Here is a 16,657-nt window from a genome sequence, read left to right on the forward strand (position 1 = left end):
TGTTTGGATGACATTTGGCTTTGTTCTACATAAACATCTGACATTTGTTCCTTGCCATTTTCACTTGTGTCCTGAAGTGCAGTGTGCCCAATTTATAAAACATTCTCGGTGGCAGGTGCACTGCGATATGAAAGGAATATTCTAGACTCAAGCCGTGTAAACAGTAAATCAGAGAGAGCTGCTCCACAGGGAACTCAAGTGAAGCCAGGATTCTGTACTTTTAATGAACCCTCAGGTTTGATCTCGTGAGTTGTTTGATACTCTCAGGAAGATATTAAAGTCACTTCTTTCTTTGCTGTGTTTTATGTTTTAAAAAGACTCTGAGCTGCACAGACCCAGTGAAATCATAAAACTACTTGATCCATCAAACCTGCTGCAGTACATCCACGTCAGTAGGGATGGGGGAGAATGTGATGTTGCACTTTTGACTCAGCAAGTATTCTGGAGGGTAGGAGAGCTCAGTAGACTCAGTAGCCAGTTTGTAATGGAGAGTGATACCAACAGTATCTGGCTGAGGTTACCATGAAGGACCCCCCCTCCTCAGCCTATTCACTCACCTGAGGTGTGGTGACCCTCAGGTTAAATCACCACCAGGCATTTGTTTGTAATGAGGGAGCATCTATGTCTGGTAGGACTATGATGATTTTAGTTGGGACATTTGAAAACTGCCTTGCTTTTCATTTTCAGAAGTAAGGATTAGTGAACATCAGTAACATTGAGAATGGTCAAAGTACTTCTGGTCTCAAGAATTTTGAAGGTGTTTTGTAAAGGAGTTGGAAAATTCTGAATTTGTGCTGGCATGTTGACTAGACACGTAAATATTTCACGTAATGGCATCCAAATTTACCCCAATGAAACTATGTCAAGAAACTATAAGGGAAAGGCAACAGAATGAGGACATGCCACAACCCAAATGACTAGCCACGTTACCATACATCAAGAGCATTTCCGAACTGACAGCCAGACTACTACGACCATTAGGACTCATAACAGCACATAAACCAACAGCCACTCTAAGACAATAACTCACCAGAACGAAGGACCCGATACCCACCATGAACAAAACCAATATAGTGTACAAAATCCCATGCAAGGACTGCAGAAAACACTTCATAGGACAAGCAAGAAGGCAGCTAACGATCCGTATCCATGAACACCAACTAGCCACGAAACGACACGACCAGCTATCCTTAGTAACCACACACGCAGATGACAGGCAACATGAGTTCGACTGGGACAACACTACTATTATAGGACAAGCCAAACAGAGAGCAGCCAGGGAATTCCTAGAGGCATGGCACTCATCCACAGATTCTATCAACAAACACATCGACCTGGACCCAATATACCAGCCACTACAGCGGACAGCTGGAACTGACAACCGGAAGCGGCAGATACAAGCCACTATAAATGCCGGAGGAAACAGCACAGAAGCGCTTCACAGGAGGCTCCCAAGCACTGAGGATGTCACCTAGACAGGGGACGAAATGTCTGCAACACAAATTCCCAGCTCAGCGAGCAGAACCACAACAAATATGTCAAGTTCTATTCCTTGTCTATAGAGTGAGTTGAATTCAACAAAGGCAGTGGTTGAAACTATTACCAATGGATCTTAGGCTAGCAGAAGGTAATTCACATTTCTTCCAAAATTCAAACAAAGAGCTTACTGTTTCCCTTTAAAACTTAGTTGGTCACATTCATGCTTAATGATTGATGTTTCACCTAATAATCTTAATGTCAGCATTCTTCCTTACCAGCATAACTGTTTTTGTTGTCAAGCATCTATTCACAGCTTAATCTATTCATGTACTGTCCACAATGTTTCTGAACGTGGTTGCCCACATTTTGTTTTCTTTTCTGTTTGCTTGCCTCAACCTGTCTGTAGCTGAAACCTTCTTGCAGTTGTCTCCAGCCATGTCTTCTGCAATGCTCTTCTGCTAACCTCCTATTTATCACTTTTGGTAACATTGCCCAGATTCGAATTCATGCCGACTTCAGTTTACCATTTATCCTTTTACCTGCTGACCAACATTGATTCCCCAACTGGTATGACCTCAGCTTTGAAAACTTCAGCCTTGTCTCTAAGCTGTCCTTGGCCTTGCTAGGTCCTCCCATCCTCTTGGAGCTCTACATTCCAGTTCTAACTGCGTCTGCACATGCTCAGTTTCCATTGTTTCACCCTTGGCAAATGAATCTGTAAGTGCCTAAGTTCCAACTTCTAGAGTTCCTTCTTCAATCTCTCTACCTTTATACTACTCTCTTCTATTTTACATTTTTCCTTAAAACATAAATAGTTAACAACCTTTAGGTCACCAACCCTCATATTTATTTCATGGATTTGTAGGATGTGAGCATTGCTGTCAAGGTCAACATTTATTGCCTGTTGCTATTGCCTTTGAAAGTAGGTAAGAGCTGCTCTTGAAAACTGCATCTCCATCATTATCCTTCCTACCATCATAAGGTCAGAAGTGAGAGTGTTCCCTGACAATTGCATTGCAATTAGCGAAAATCATTGGGGGAATAAACTTCTTCAATCATACATCAACACTTGGACAGCATTTAAAACTGGGCTGATAAATGGTAAGTAACGTTACTGCCATGCAAGGGTCAGACAAGCCCACAAAATGGGACTCTAACCATCGACACCACTAATTGCCGACTTAAAGTGGAGAAGATCTCCAAGAGGATCGCACATATTGACACAGACATCAAGTTTCTGCAGAAATGCAGGAAAGCAGGAAATATCCCAAAAGGATTACGGATCACAAACCCACTCAAGTCAACCTACAACACAGACTACGTGGAGAGACTGCACCTCTCACAAACTCTCCAATCATCTCATGCACCAACTCTACAACAGGCGCCATAACCTTGAAATCAAGATGGAGTCCACACTCTCGGTTCCACTCAAGACACAGCAGTACAATTACACAACGTTGCCAACTTTAAGTTTCACCTTTAATACATTGTTTAAGTTAAAATAACACTTACTGGTAGATAAACTGAAGCCTTCTTGAGAATGTAACTTAAAAGGAGTTTTTTAATTTACATATTAAAGAGCCTAAACCAGCATATCCCATCCTAAAAGATCATTACAACTCCGTGACACTGTAACCCTTTTGCTATATATCTCCTTTTAACATTTCATCATTGCCATCATTGGCATTACCCATTGAATTCCTGGTCTATCAACATCTTTATTTTGGAATGGAGGGGGGACAGAGGGGCCTGAAGGTACCCATTGAGCAGATCTTGGATCCGAACTGTTGAATGTGCAATGGCTTAGCTGTGTCGACATCATGCTCCTTCAAATTGTGTGTCTTCCAGTGTTGTCTTTTTACTGGTTTTGCACTTAATTTTAGTATGCTTGTTGCTGCTGTTTGATTTGATTTATTGTTGTCCTATGCACCTAGGTACAATGAAAAGTTTTGTTTTATGTGCAGTACAGGCAGATCATACCAAACAAAATGCGTTGGGGTAATAGAACAGAGCAAAAAATACCGTATTACAGTTGCAGAGAAAATGGACAAAGAGTGAGGCCAGCATTAAAGTTAAAATTTGAGAGCCCATTGAGAAGTCTAATAACAGCCGGGAAGAAGCTGTTCTTGAATCTGTTGGTCCATGTCTTTTAACTTTTGTATCTTCTGCTTGACAGAAGAGTTTGGAAAAGATTACAACTGGGGTGGGAGGAGTCTTTGGTGATTGTGTCTGCCTTTCCAGGACAGTGAGAAATGAAGTCAATGGATGGAAGGTTGGTTTGCCTGATGGACTGGTCTGTGTTCACAACTCCTTGTTGTTTCTTATGGTCTTGGGCACAACAGCGGCAGTACCAAGCCGTGATACATCTATAAAAGTTGGTAAGAGTTTTTACGGACATGCCAAATTGAGGAAGTTGACCATCGCATCAGTGTGGGTGGATCAGGACAGATTGTTGGTGATCTTCCCTCCTAGAAAATTGACACTCTTGATCTTTTCCACCTCAGCTCCATTGATGTAGACAGAGGTGTGCCATTCACCTCACTTCCTGAGGTCAAAGACCAGCTCTTTTGTTTTGCTGATATTGAGGGAGAAATTGTTATTTGTACACCATGTCAGCAAGTGCTCCGCCTCTTTCCTGTATTCCGTCTTGCCATCGTTTGAGATCTGGCCTCCAATGGTTAGGTCATTAGCAAACTTGTGAATGGAGTTAGGATAAAATTTGGCCACACAGTCATTAGTGTTCTGGGAGTACAGTAAGGAGGTGAGTACGTAGCCTTGCAGGGCAACTGCGTTGAGGATTATTGTGGAGGAGATGTTGTTGCCTATTTTCACTAATTGCCATTTGTGGGTCAGGAAGTCGAGGATCCAGTTGCAGAGGGTGGAGCAGAGTCCTGGTTCTCAGAGTTTGGACATTAGTTTCATTGGAATTATAGTGTTTAAGGCAGAGGTCTAGTGAATGAGTGGAGCCTAACATAGGTCTTGAACTGCTTCTTACATTCAAAATGAATCCTAGTTGTTTTCTGGTTTGATAATAATGGTAGAGTGAATGACACGCCCAACTGTTAGCTTGATGACCTACAGCAATTTATGTTGCAGAGTTTTATATTGATAAATTTGTCTGACTGTATCCTATTTAGCAGTTGTAGTTTCAGACAGGAGTTAAAATATTTTTATTTTGAGGGGTCTTGATATTTTGATATAAGGGTTACTTTATATTATAAGGGTTACTTTATATTTCCCACTAACTCATCTATTCGGTGATGCAGTCACATATTAACAACACCTTCTGTGTTTCGTTGAGATATCAGACATTTGGACCTGCATGCAGGCAGAATTAGAATAATTCATCAATATCCTCATTAATTAAAAGCATTAATATGCTAAACACCACAGAGCCTAAATGGGTACAACCAACAGGTGTTATGATCCCAGCGAACATTATTGGACAAGTCAGATCCTAGACTGAAATCAAGTTTGATAGATTATGAATTGACTTGGTTTGGTTTTAGAAAGACTGGTCTCTCACTGAGGCACAAGCATGCAGAGTTGAGGATTTTCCTTTCACAATGAAATAGAAGATTATTAAGCAAAAGAAATTCAAATATAATAAAATAATCCCGCCCAACCTAATTTTTTTCAACACCACTTCAAAGAGCTTTAAACAGACAGTAAAACTATAATCCCATTAATCACATGATATTCTTTTACCATTTCCAAAATCAAGATTAATCTTTTCTACAGTAGTAAAGAGCAACCTTTGTTCAATATTCATATGAAAATCCCTTTTGGGTAACCGTGACTTTAAATCCCCGACAGGAACCTCTGATACCTTATTCCTGGTGTGGACATGTATCTGAGTTAAAACAAACTCAGCTTCAAGTTCTCTTCAGGCCTTGATCTCAACCCTTCTGGTATGAGACTATCACTAACTCCTTACTCTCAGGTAACCAAGTTACACTATATTCTCCCTTTCTCGGGATGTGATGTTACTCTGGCTTTAATTTGTCCTGTATTTTTTTAATGAAGCAAGGTTGAGACAGAGGCAATGTGCAGTCAGCTCCAAAGCTAATAAAGTAAAGAACTTGTGAGACCTTGAGTTTCTTTAAAATTTGGAATAAGAGAAGCAACCTAAATGGGTGGGGTCAAGTTCCCACAGAGCCAGGATTTTTTTTTAGTGTTAGCCTTCAGTAGCAGTTGCTAGGGTCTTGAAGTTGCATGTGAAGGCTTTTATTCCCTTCTTTATTACTGCTAAACGCTGGAGTTTGCTTCCTGCAACAACAATTGCATGTGAGACAATCTATTTTACTGGATTTCCTTTGCCAAGGGCATGCTTATAGGATATTACTATCTTGGAAGAGTTAATTAATAGTAATTAATGAATCTATTATTTTGTTAAGCATTTCGATCGAGTTAGAGTTAATTCAGTTCTTTTCTTGAACTTTTATTTTGTCTGTGTTTTAACTAGTGTAAAAATAAAGTGTGTTTTACTTAACATTGAATAGTTTGACCGATCAAATTGCATCTGGAATGTAACACCTTACACTTACCTTTAAAATAAAAAACAGTTATATTTTGAGCGGGTTTGGTCTGTAACGTAATAAGGAGCAGTGTTCTATGTATACATTTCTAGCCAAACCTTCACAGAACTAACTAAATCAAAGTAAAACTGATAGACAAACTTCTAACTCTCAGTGAGGGGTATTTTCCTTAAGCTTAACAAAAAAGAATTCCCAATGCAGAAGTGCATAGTAAAAACCTTGAAGTACATTTATCTACTTTGCTAGTTTCTGAAATCCTGAAGTAAATAATAAAAAACCTTCAGGCTGCTAAAAACAATCACACACTGTTTCAAAAGAAATCACCACGACCACGGAAATTCATGCACAGTTATAAATTTCAGTAACACCACAAACCCATTTGTAACTAACACAAAATTTGAAACATAAAATACATGATTTTGACCAGTGGTGTGCCACAAGGATCAGTGCTGGGCCTTACTGATTTTTGTCATTTATATAAATGATTTGGATGTGAACCTAGAAGGTATAGTTAGCAAGTTTGCAGATGACACCAAAATTGGAGGTGTAATGGACAGTGAAGACATGCAGATTTTATTTTAATAATAAAACAGAAGTTAATTATACCAAGGAAATAAAACTAATGTTAAACAAACCAACTTATCTACATGCAACAGAACTTGAAATATTTCAAAACACACAGCAAAACAATTCCCATCTACTCTCCAATATCAGTTATTTGAAACTCAGAGAAATCCCTTCCTTGTCAAATCTGTAAAGGTGACTTAACCACTTCTTGTTAGTTTACTTCCTATGAGATGTGAGTCAATCACTCAGACAACTGAGATCTTAGATTTTTCTCAGCTTTGAATAATGAATGCAGATTTCTAACTAAACAATTCTTATCTGGAGGTTTTCACAACCTGACCTCTTTTACGCAGGTAACTTATTTCCTTAACTGCTCTGAACAATGTCCTTTTTACTGACAGAAACTATACTTACATCTAAGTTCAAATCAGGTCTCATTCAAACTGTTGAACTTCCTGAGTTAATGTTAAGGGTTCCCTTGGCTAATCTCATCTGTCTGCATACTAGTATTACATTACCATTGACAGGTCTGTCCTGCTGTGAGCCAGAATATCATTCAGGATAACAATGGATCTGTCAGCAGTTTTGACTGAAAAAGTCTGTAAGATGTGAATTTGACTCACACTTGTCTGTGGAATAGCTCTCCCAATTTCAGCACAAGTTCCTTGATATTGATCAGGAGGATTATGCAGGGTAGACTGGTCAGGATGTGCATTTGTTGTATGCCTATCTAATGTTTAGGCTGAAGTCAAATTCTATCATTTCTTCCAATCTGCATTGTTGTAGTTTAGTACGACTGAGTAGCTTGCTAAGTCATTTAAGGAGACAGTTAATATTTCTCCAAGTAGTTCAGAGTAATATTTTTGTTTGATAATACACCTTAGATTTTATTTTGATAGCGATGCTATTTCAATGTAAATTCGTGTGTGGAAAGTACCTTTGTTCCTTTAGCTCCTTCTTCCAACAGCTTACAAAATTACAGGAATGCAGATTACGGGGACTTTAATTACAATTTGTGCATCAAATTTTCACCGATTTAAAAAAAACATTTATATTATGGAATAAAACCATGTACTTTACAATGTACCTTTTATGATTAAACTGTACACGTATAATGAAGAAGGTAATACAGTATGAATTTCTTTCGCAGAAGTTCTCAGGGTAGCTGTACCTGATGTATATGCTTCAGAAAGAATCTTTCAAAGAACCATAACCTATTTACTTGTAAGGAGTGAGAGGGGCAGTGGAACAAATTTGTATTTTAATTCATTCGCAGATTGTGAGTATTACTGGGAAATGTCACAATTTGTTGTTTATCTTTCATTGCCCTTGAGATAATGGTGGTACGCCATTCTCTTGAGCCATTTCCAACTGTTTGCTTTTGCCATTTTGATCCAACCAAGTGGCTTGCTAAACAGTGGAGCCTGATTCATTTTATGACAATGTGGTAGTTGCAAGCTCACCATTACTGACATGAGCTTTTTTTATTCCCATTTGGTTAACTGTATTTAATTTCCACAATTGATAGTGTGGAAATTGAGCTCACATCTCAGAATTTTGTTCAGACCCTTTAGATTAATATTCTAGTAATCAATCACCATTTAACCATATGTCTCAAATCAAAACACGTAAGTTGATCTAAAGTGAAACAAAGAGCTTTGAACACTGAGGATCTGAAATAGAGTAAAACAGAAATTGCTGGAGAAACTGGGTAGGTCTGCCTGCATGTGTGGACAGACTATAATAATAATATTTCGAGTCCCCTGGCCCTTCTTCAGAACAGGTTGATCTGTTTGTGGGACTCAGTCACATGGCTGAAGATGTACAGCACTGCTGTAAGTCACACTTTTAATAATGTTTTGAGTTTCGTCACTGAGGCACAGGAGAGATAATGATAGTGGTGATGTTGTACAGAAAATGGCCATAAGGCACATTCATCGTTTCAATTGACTGGATTGTAAGGAATGACTGGAATTCTCCGACTTTTCAGCCTTGAGAAAGGTAAATGAATGAAAATTCTCAAAAGGACAGTGAATTAAAAAAAAGGTTAGATTTTCACAGAATTTAAACTGTGACTGGAGGACAGAGGAATTGGTATAAAATGGTAAAAACAAGTTCAGAGCCTGTGTCAGAAAAATGAATTCATTCAGATTTGTGGAAAGAGTAAACAAGGAACTTGCATTAATGTAGCACTTTTCAGGAAAGCCTGTAAGTCCATTCCAGTCAATGAAATATTTTTGAATTGCAGTCAAAGCAACACAGAAAGCAGTGAAGTAAACAAAAAAAATTCTTGCAACGTTTGAAAGATGACTGTTGGTCTGGCGAGGTCATTTGCTCCTTTGCAAATCGTAAAGTTGGATAATTTCTGTCATAGAATCACATTATAGTGCAGAAGGAGGCCATTCAGGGACATTGTGAGAGAGGCATGTTTGAGCATGATAGCTGCATTTCTAAACTTTTACAGAAGACCAAGAACAGAGCATAATGTAGAGGACTGGAAGCTGCAGGTCTTACCATCAGCAAGAAAAATAAACTGACTGTAATTGAATAATAATGGATAGCAGCCGAGGTAACCATCCTCTGAGGTGAAGATGACCACGTTCTGCATAGTGTCAGCCATTTAACCATACAATTGCATTAAAAGTCTATTGGGTTCACTGATGTTCATTAGGGAAGGACGCCTGCTGTTTTGCCTGGTCTCACACAACTTCACATCAATATCAACTTGTTTAGCCATTAACTGCCCTCTGAAATATCCTAACAAGCTACTCAGTCTATAAAAGAGAGAGTGACTCACTAACACCTTGTCATGGACAGTTGGAGATGGTTGCTAAATGCTACCTGTCAATAATGCTCATATTCTGTAAGTCAATTAAAAAAAATTATTTTGCAATCTGGGTTGGATGCTGGCAAGGATGAATTACGTATTGGGTTGGCAGGAGGCTGTGCTGTATGGAATCAGGGTAGAGGGTCGTGTAAGTTTGAGAGGGAAATACAGGTCTACGTGGAGTGTTAGGTGCATCTAGGAAGGGCCAGCGAGATGTAATTTTTCAGTGAATTGGAGGAGATGTTGTTGGGTGGGTCAGGGAATGGGGGAGATAACACTGGTTAAATGGGGGCTCTCTTTAATAGTTATTCCAAAGTTAGAGCAGTGTTATGAAGAGGTGGGTGTACCTTTTAGAGAGTGAAGGACTTGGCAAGTTCTGGAGAATTTATAAAATAACATGTTGACCAAGAACAAACAACAGCTTGCTGAGTGGCCTAGAGACAAAAACAAATTTGAATGCAATCAATCAGTTGAAAGCATACCACAAAAAAATACCAATTTCCAATCAAGCTTGAATTGAGTATATTGAAAATCTTAAAGGCCAATGACACAATCTGATGCCCTGGGGTATAAGACTGGGGGAAAGTTGAACAGTTGAGAGGAGAACTGCTACGACCTAGCAGGTGAACAGACTGCCAGAAAAATACCTCTCTTAAAAAGGTACCTTTTCGATCAGTAACTTTTCGGTAAAGCAGAAATTCCGAACCAGAAGAAAAGAAGACACAGGAAGGTCTGAAGACAAGATCCTACAGCTGCCTGGTTTTGAGATAAGAAGTGTTGTTTTTTTATGGAAGAAAAGATAACAGGTTAGAGAAAGAAATTGTAAATACTGGTTTGTTAATAATTCACTGTTATACTTTTAAGAAATAAAGTTGTTATTTTTTACTTTACATAGTTCTTGGCCGCTCAAATCCTTACAGATTGCTACACGGGATAATTCCATTCTGTGTTGCTGGTTTTAAGTTAAGCAGGCGAGTTTACCCTTTGTCGTAACAGTAGGTTTTTATCCTCAATTTTTGTTTCCTGGGTAAGTGTTAAATTTTAGAGAATCAGAAACCTCTGAAGTTTCTGAGTCGAAAGGACTGTTTTGGAAGGTCTAAGATGTTGGCTAATTACCCAAATGAAATGTCAGTTTTCTGGGCAACTCTCCTATGGAGTCAGCTGTCTCAGGATTTTGGCATCGGTCCTGATACACCAACTTCACTCCAACCAGAATTGACTGTCTGGCTATCAGAATTCTGGGCTGGTGTGTTCTTTAAAGAGGTTGAGCACAAATGAGCGATGTCACTTATTTGCTTTAAGCACAATGCAGTTGAGAAGCTTTTTATCTCAGGACTGTTTTTATTACATTATGAATTGAACAAAGTTATTATTGAAAGAGGGGTTTCAGTTCTCTGTGCATTGTAATGAATTGTGCTTTGTGTTTGCTTGTTCCTGTCACAAAACTCTGAATACAGGAATGTAAAATGAAAATGACAGACATACTCCAAGATGTAATTTGAAGCTTTTAAGGTAATTGCCTAAATCTTCCTAATTCATTCAACCCTTTGAATCACTTGCCTTTCTTGACGCAGAGCTCAGGGGGCTGGTTTCTTTCCACATTTCAGCGTATATTACTTGCATTTTACTCCACGTAAATGTGCAACCATGGTCCATAACATTTGACTTGATCTATTATTTGATCCTCTTCCCTGCAGAATAAAGGAAAATCTTACCTCCCTTAACTCTTACAACAGTACTGGATTAGTGGGGTAAAAACAATGACTGCAGATGCTGGAAAGCAAATACTGGATTAGCGGTGCTGGAAGAGCACAGCAGTTCAGGCAGCATCCAACGAGCAGCGAAATCCTTGTAGAGACAGGAGGAAAACTTCTTCAAGGCAGGCATCCTTGCAAGAGGATTCGCAGTCGGGTTAAAATCAATGAGGTAAAAACAATGACTGCAGATGCTGGAAAGCAAATACTGGATTACAACAGTAGTCATGGTGGTGTGTAAGAATCAATCATTCTACTTTTGGGACAGTGTAGACTATACAATGTTCCCTGCCTCAGGTCATCTTGGACAGCAGCCTCCAGGCCTATGATGTTCAGCAGCTGGATGCGCAATGGCTGCACATGCATGGGAATATCTTCATATGGAACTCCCTAAGACACCATTCTGGCTTAAATGAGTATCACCATTCCTGAATTGTTGCTGTCAACTGTGAATGTGGCACAGTATACTTTGTATCCTTCTGAATCTACGTGCAACCTTTGTCTGGATTGAGCTGGGGATGTCTTCAGAGGTAAACACTAAAGAATTAACCGAGTTAATTCTTTATGAGTCTGCAATTTTCCTCAGCTATGTTTGCTGAGCAGCAATCAAAATAGAAATATGGGTTGTTATGTCTCACTTTTGCTCAAGTTCATGAGGCATTATGTCTTGGCCTTTGTGATTTGAGCTGATACAACGGATTAAACATAGAAATTAGAACATTACAGCACAGTATAGGCCCTTCGGCCCTCGATGTTGCGCCGACCTGTCGTATCAATCTGAAGCCCATCTAACCTAAACTATTCCATGTACGTCCATATGCTTGTCCAATGACGACTTAAATGTACTTAAAGTTGGCAAATCTACTACTAGTGCAGGCAAAGCATTCCATACCCTTACTACTCTCTGAGTAAAGAAACTACCTCTGACATCTGTCCTACATCTATCACCCCTCAATTTAAAGCTATGCCCCCTCATGCTCGCCATCACCATACTTGGAAAAAGGCTCTCCCTGTCCACCCTATCTAACCATCTGATTATCTTATATGTCTCTATTAAGTCACCTCTCAGCCTTCTTCTCTCGAACAAAAACAGCCTCAAGTCCCTCAGCCTTTCATCGTAAGACCTTTCCTCTATACCAGGCAACATCTTAGTAAATCTCCTCTAAACCCTTTCCAAAGTTTCCACATCCTTCTTATAATGCGGTGATCAGAACTGTACACAATACATCAAGTGTGGCTGCACCAGAGATTTGTACAGCTGCAACATAACCTCCTGGTTCCGGAACTCAATCCCTCTATTAATAAAAGCTAAAACACTGTATGCCTTCTTAACAACCCTGTCAACCTGGGTGGCAACTTTCAAGGATCTGTGTACATGGACACAGAGATCTCTCTGCTCAGCTACACTACCAAGAATCTTACCATTAGCCCAGTACTTTGCATTCTGGTTACTCCGACCAAAGTGAATCACCTCACATTTGTCCGCATTAAACTCCACTTGACACCTCTCAGCCCAGCTCTGCAGCTTATCTATGTCTCTCTGTAACCTAAAACATCCTTCGTCACTATCCACAACTCCACCTTTAGTGTTGTCTGCAAATTTACTAACCCACCCTTCTACATCCTCATCCAGGTCACAATAAAAATGACATAACAGCAGTGGACCCAACACCGATCCTTGCAGTACACCGCTGGTAACTGGACTCCAGGATGAACATTTCCCATCAACCACCACCCTTTGTCTTCTTTCAGCAAGCCAATTACTGATCCAAACTGCTACATCTCCCACAATCCCATTCCTTCCATTTTGTACAATAGCCTACATTGGGGAACCTTATCGAAAGCCTTGATGAAATCCATATACACCACATCAACTGGTTTACTCTCATCTACCTGTTTGGTCACCTTCTCAAAGAACTCAATAAGGTTTGTGAGGCATGACCTACCTTTCACAAAACCATGCTGACTATCCCTAATCAAATTATTCTTTTCTAGATGATTATAAATTCTATCTCTTATAACCTTTTCCAACACTTTACCAACAACTGAAGTAAGGCTCACTGGTTTATAATTTCCAGGGTTGTCTCTACTTCCCTTCTTGAACAGGGGAACCACATTTGCTATCCTCCAGTCTTCTGGCACTATTCCTGTCAACAATGATAATTTAAAGATCAATGTCAAAGACTCAGCAATCTCCTCCAAGGCTTCCCAGAGCATCCTAGGATAAATCCCATCTGGCCCAGGGGACTTATCTACTTTCACACTCTGCAGGATTTCTAATACCTCTTCCTTGTGAACCTCAATCCCACCTAGTCTAGTAGCCTGTATCTCAGTATTCTCCTCGACAACATTGCCGTTTTCTAGAGTGAATACTGTTGAAAAACAATCATTTAGTACTTCCCCTATCTCTTCTGACTCCACACACAAATTCCCACTACTATCCTTGATTGGTCCTAATCTTACTCTCATCATTCTTTTATTCCTTAAATACCTATAGAAAGCCTTAGGGTTTACCCCGCTCCTATCCGCCAATAACCTCTCATGTCTCCTCCTGGCTCTTCTGAGCTCTCTCTTTAGGTATTTCCTGGCTACCTTGTAACCCTCAAGTGCCCTAACTGAGCCTTCATATCTCATCCTAACATAAGCCTTCTTCTTCCTCTTGACCAGAGATTCCACTTGCTTTGTAAACCACGGCTCCCGCGCTCTACAGCTCCCTCCCTGCCTGCCAGGTACATACTTATCTAGGGCACACAGGAGCTTTTCCTTGAATAAGCTCCACATTTCTAATAAGCCTATTCCCTGCAGTTTCCTTTCCCATCCTATGCATCCTAAATCTTGCCTATTTGCATCATAATTGCTTTTCTCCCAGCTGTAACTCTTGCCCAGTGGTATACACCTATCCCTTTCTATCACTAAAGTAAACATAACAGAATTGTGATCGCTATCACCAAAGTGCTCACCTACTTCCATGTCTAACACCTGGCTGGGCTCATTACCCAGTACCAAATCTAATGTGGCTTCACCTGTCTACATACTATGTCAGGGAGCCCTCCTGCACACACTGGACAAAAACTGATCCATCTATAGTACTCGTACTATAGTGTTCCCAGTCAATATTTGGAAAGTTGAAGTCCCCCATGAGAATTACCCTGTCTCTCTCACTCCTATTGAGAATCATCTTTGTTATCATTTCCTCTACATCTCTGGAACTATTCAGAGGCCTATAGAAAACTCCCAACAGGGTGACCTCTCCTTTCGTGTTTCTAACCTCCGCCCAAACTACCTCAGTTGATGAGTCCCCAAACATCCTTTCTGCAACTGTAATACTGTCCTTGACCAACAATGCCACACCCCCACCTCTTTTACCATCTTCTCTGTTCTTACTGAAACATCTAAATCCTGGAACCTGCAACAATCCTGTCCCTGCTCTATCCATGTCTCCGTAATGGCCACAACATCAAAGTCCCAGATACCAACCCATGCTGCAAGTTCACCCACCTTATTCTGGATGCTCCTGGTGTTGAAGTAGACACACTTCAAACCAGCTTCTTACTTGCCGGTGCCATATTGCGTTCCCGAAACTTGATTTCAGACCTCCCTACTCTCAACCTTTTCTATACTCAAACTACAATTTTGGTTCCAATCCCCCTGCTGGATTAGTTTAAACCCACCCCAATAGCCTTAGCAAATTTCCCCTCCAGGATATTGGTACCCTTCTGGTTCAGCTGAAGACCATCCTGCTTGTAGAGGTCCCACCTACCCCAGAAAGAACCCCAATTATCCAAGAATCCAAAACCCTCCTCCTGCATCATCCCTGTAGCTACGTGTTCAACTCCTCTCTCTCCCTATTCCTCGCCTCACTAGCACGTGGCATGGGCAACAAACCAGGTACAACAAATCTGTTCGTCTTAGCTCTAAGCTTCCATCCTAGCTCCCTGAATTTCTGCCTTAAATCCCCATCTCTCTTCCTACCTATGTCGTTGGTGCCTATGTAGACCATGACTTGGGGCTGCTCCCCCTCCCCCTTAAGGATCCCAAAAACACGATCAGAGACATCGCGAACCCTGGCACCTGGGAGGCAACACACCAACCGTGAGTCTCTCTTGTCTCCACAGAACCTCCTATCTGTCCCCCTAACTATGGAGTCCTCAATGACTACTGCTCTGCTACTCTTCCCCCTTCCCTTCTGAGCAGCAGGGACAGATTCTGTGCCAGAGCCCTGTGCTCCATTGCTTTCCCCTGGTAAGTAGTCAGATGTAGTCAGCAGGGGCACTAGTGGTGACCCTTACCTCCCACATTCTGCAGGAGGAACATTCAACTGCCCTCAATTCCATTTCCATGATTCTAAATTCCCATAGAGACTGTTGAAAAATAAGGAATAAAAAATAATCTCATTACCTTACCAATCTGGCGCACAGAGCCTTTTCTTTTGGTTAGACTAGGAGGATGGGTGGGAGACACTACTCGAGTAGTGTTTCGGGTAACACAACCACATAAATATATGACTTCCCAGAAGTCCTTTGCTCCTCCCTCGCACCTCTCGGCAAATGGAGGCCCTGACGCCTGAAGTAAGGTTTTTAAACAGTTAGACTCTAACTGTTGATCTACAGGATTGATCTACACCTATGGAGACAGGCCAGTTTCAAGGATGCTGCATGCCATAAAATTTGGGCTGAAAACAAAATAGTCATCTAGACTCAAACCGTTAGCTTGTTTTCTCTCCATGGATGCTGCCTGACCTGTTGTAATCTACAGCATGTTTTGTTTGCAGTTCAGACTCCAGCATCTGCAGTACTTTGCTCCTGTAAAGTTTGGGTATTAGGGTTTGGTTCTGCATAGAGGGGCCTCTTTCTGAGACAAGACTGCGAGTTTGTTGCATCTTTATATACCTGCCTCTGCTTATCTAAATGTGGCTATCATCTGTATCTCAGTGTTCCAAAAAACTCTTTTATTTAAATATCATTACACCAAACACTGATCTCTTTATTATAGCCCTCTAGTACAACTATTTCAACCTCCCTCCTCAGGATCTCAGACAGGTGGACTAGGATCCATATGAAGCTATAAATGAATGTTGAGAGTGACATTTTAAGTCTTGATAAGCTGTTGAGAAAGAGCTCTTCTCTTTTGAGATTCTGCAAATATTTTTTCACAATGGCTCGGATTTTTTATTTCCTCAGGTCGGAATGTAAAGATTATCATAACATACAATGGCAATGAAGTGAGATGCTGCATGTTTGATTCTTATGTTGTGCCAGGCAATATATCTATCCACTGAGCCACTAAATGAGCTTTCACTGCAGCAAATTAATTGGAATATTTTTACCTGATTCATTGTTATTCAGCAGCTGAAGTCATATCTCTCATTCACGGTCTTGAAATGAAAAAAGGGAAAACAAGTTACTGGGTAGAGGGGAAGGAGCAAAGCATTTTTCACAGCATGCTTTGCATGTTGATAGTGCAAATGAGCTAGCCTGCTGTTTTCATTATCT

At 40.4% G+C, this 16,657-nt stretch overlaps 1 protein-coding gene and 1 long non-coding RNA gene across 5 annotated transcripts in view; one reads left to right on the top strand and one right to left on the bottom strand.

The window, feature by feature from the left end:
- Positions 1-16,657, top strand: part of LOC140469697 (astrotactin-2-like) — a 1,585,258-nt gene that overhangs the window by 122,506 nt on the left and 1,446,095 nt on the right. The gene's annotated exons all lie outside the window — the stretch shown is intronic.
- LOC140469569 (uncharacterized) overlaps positions 1-16,657 on the bottom strand; it is a 62,451-nt gene that overhangs the window by 43,316 nt on the left and 2,478 nt on the right. Inside the window, exon 2 of the long non-coding RNA XR_011956161.1 lies at positions 16,492-16,539. This is a non-coding gene — a long non-coding RNA (uncharacterized lncRNA). The remainder of the gene's footprint in view (positions 1-16,491; positions 16,540-16,657) is intronic.

The sequence above is a fragment of the Chiloscyllium punctatum genome, chromosome 49 (genome assembly GCF_047496795.1).
Source record: "Chiloscyllium punctatum isolate Juve2018m chromosome 49, sChiPun1.3, whole genome shotgun sequence".
NCBI lineage: Eukaryota > Metazoa > Chordata > Chondrichthyes > Orectolobiformes > Hemiscylliidae > Chiloscyllium > Chiloscyllium punctatum.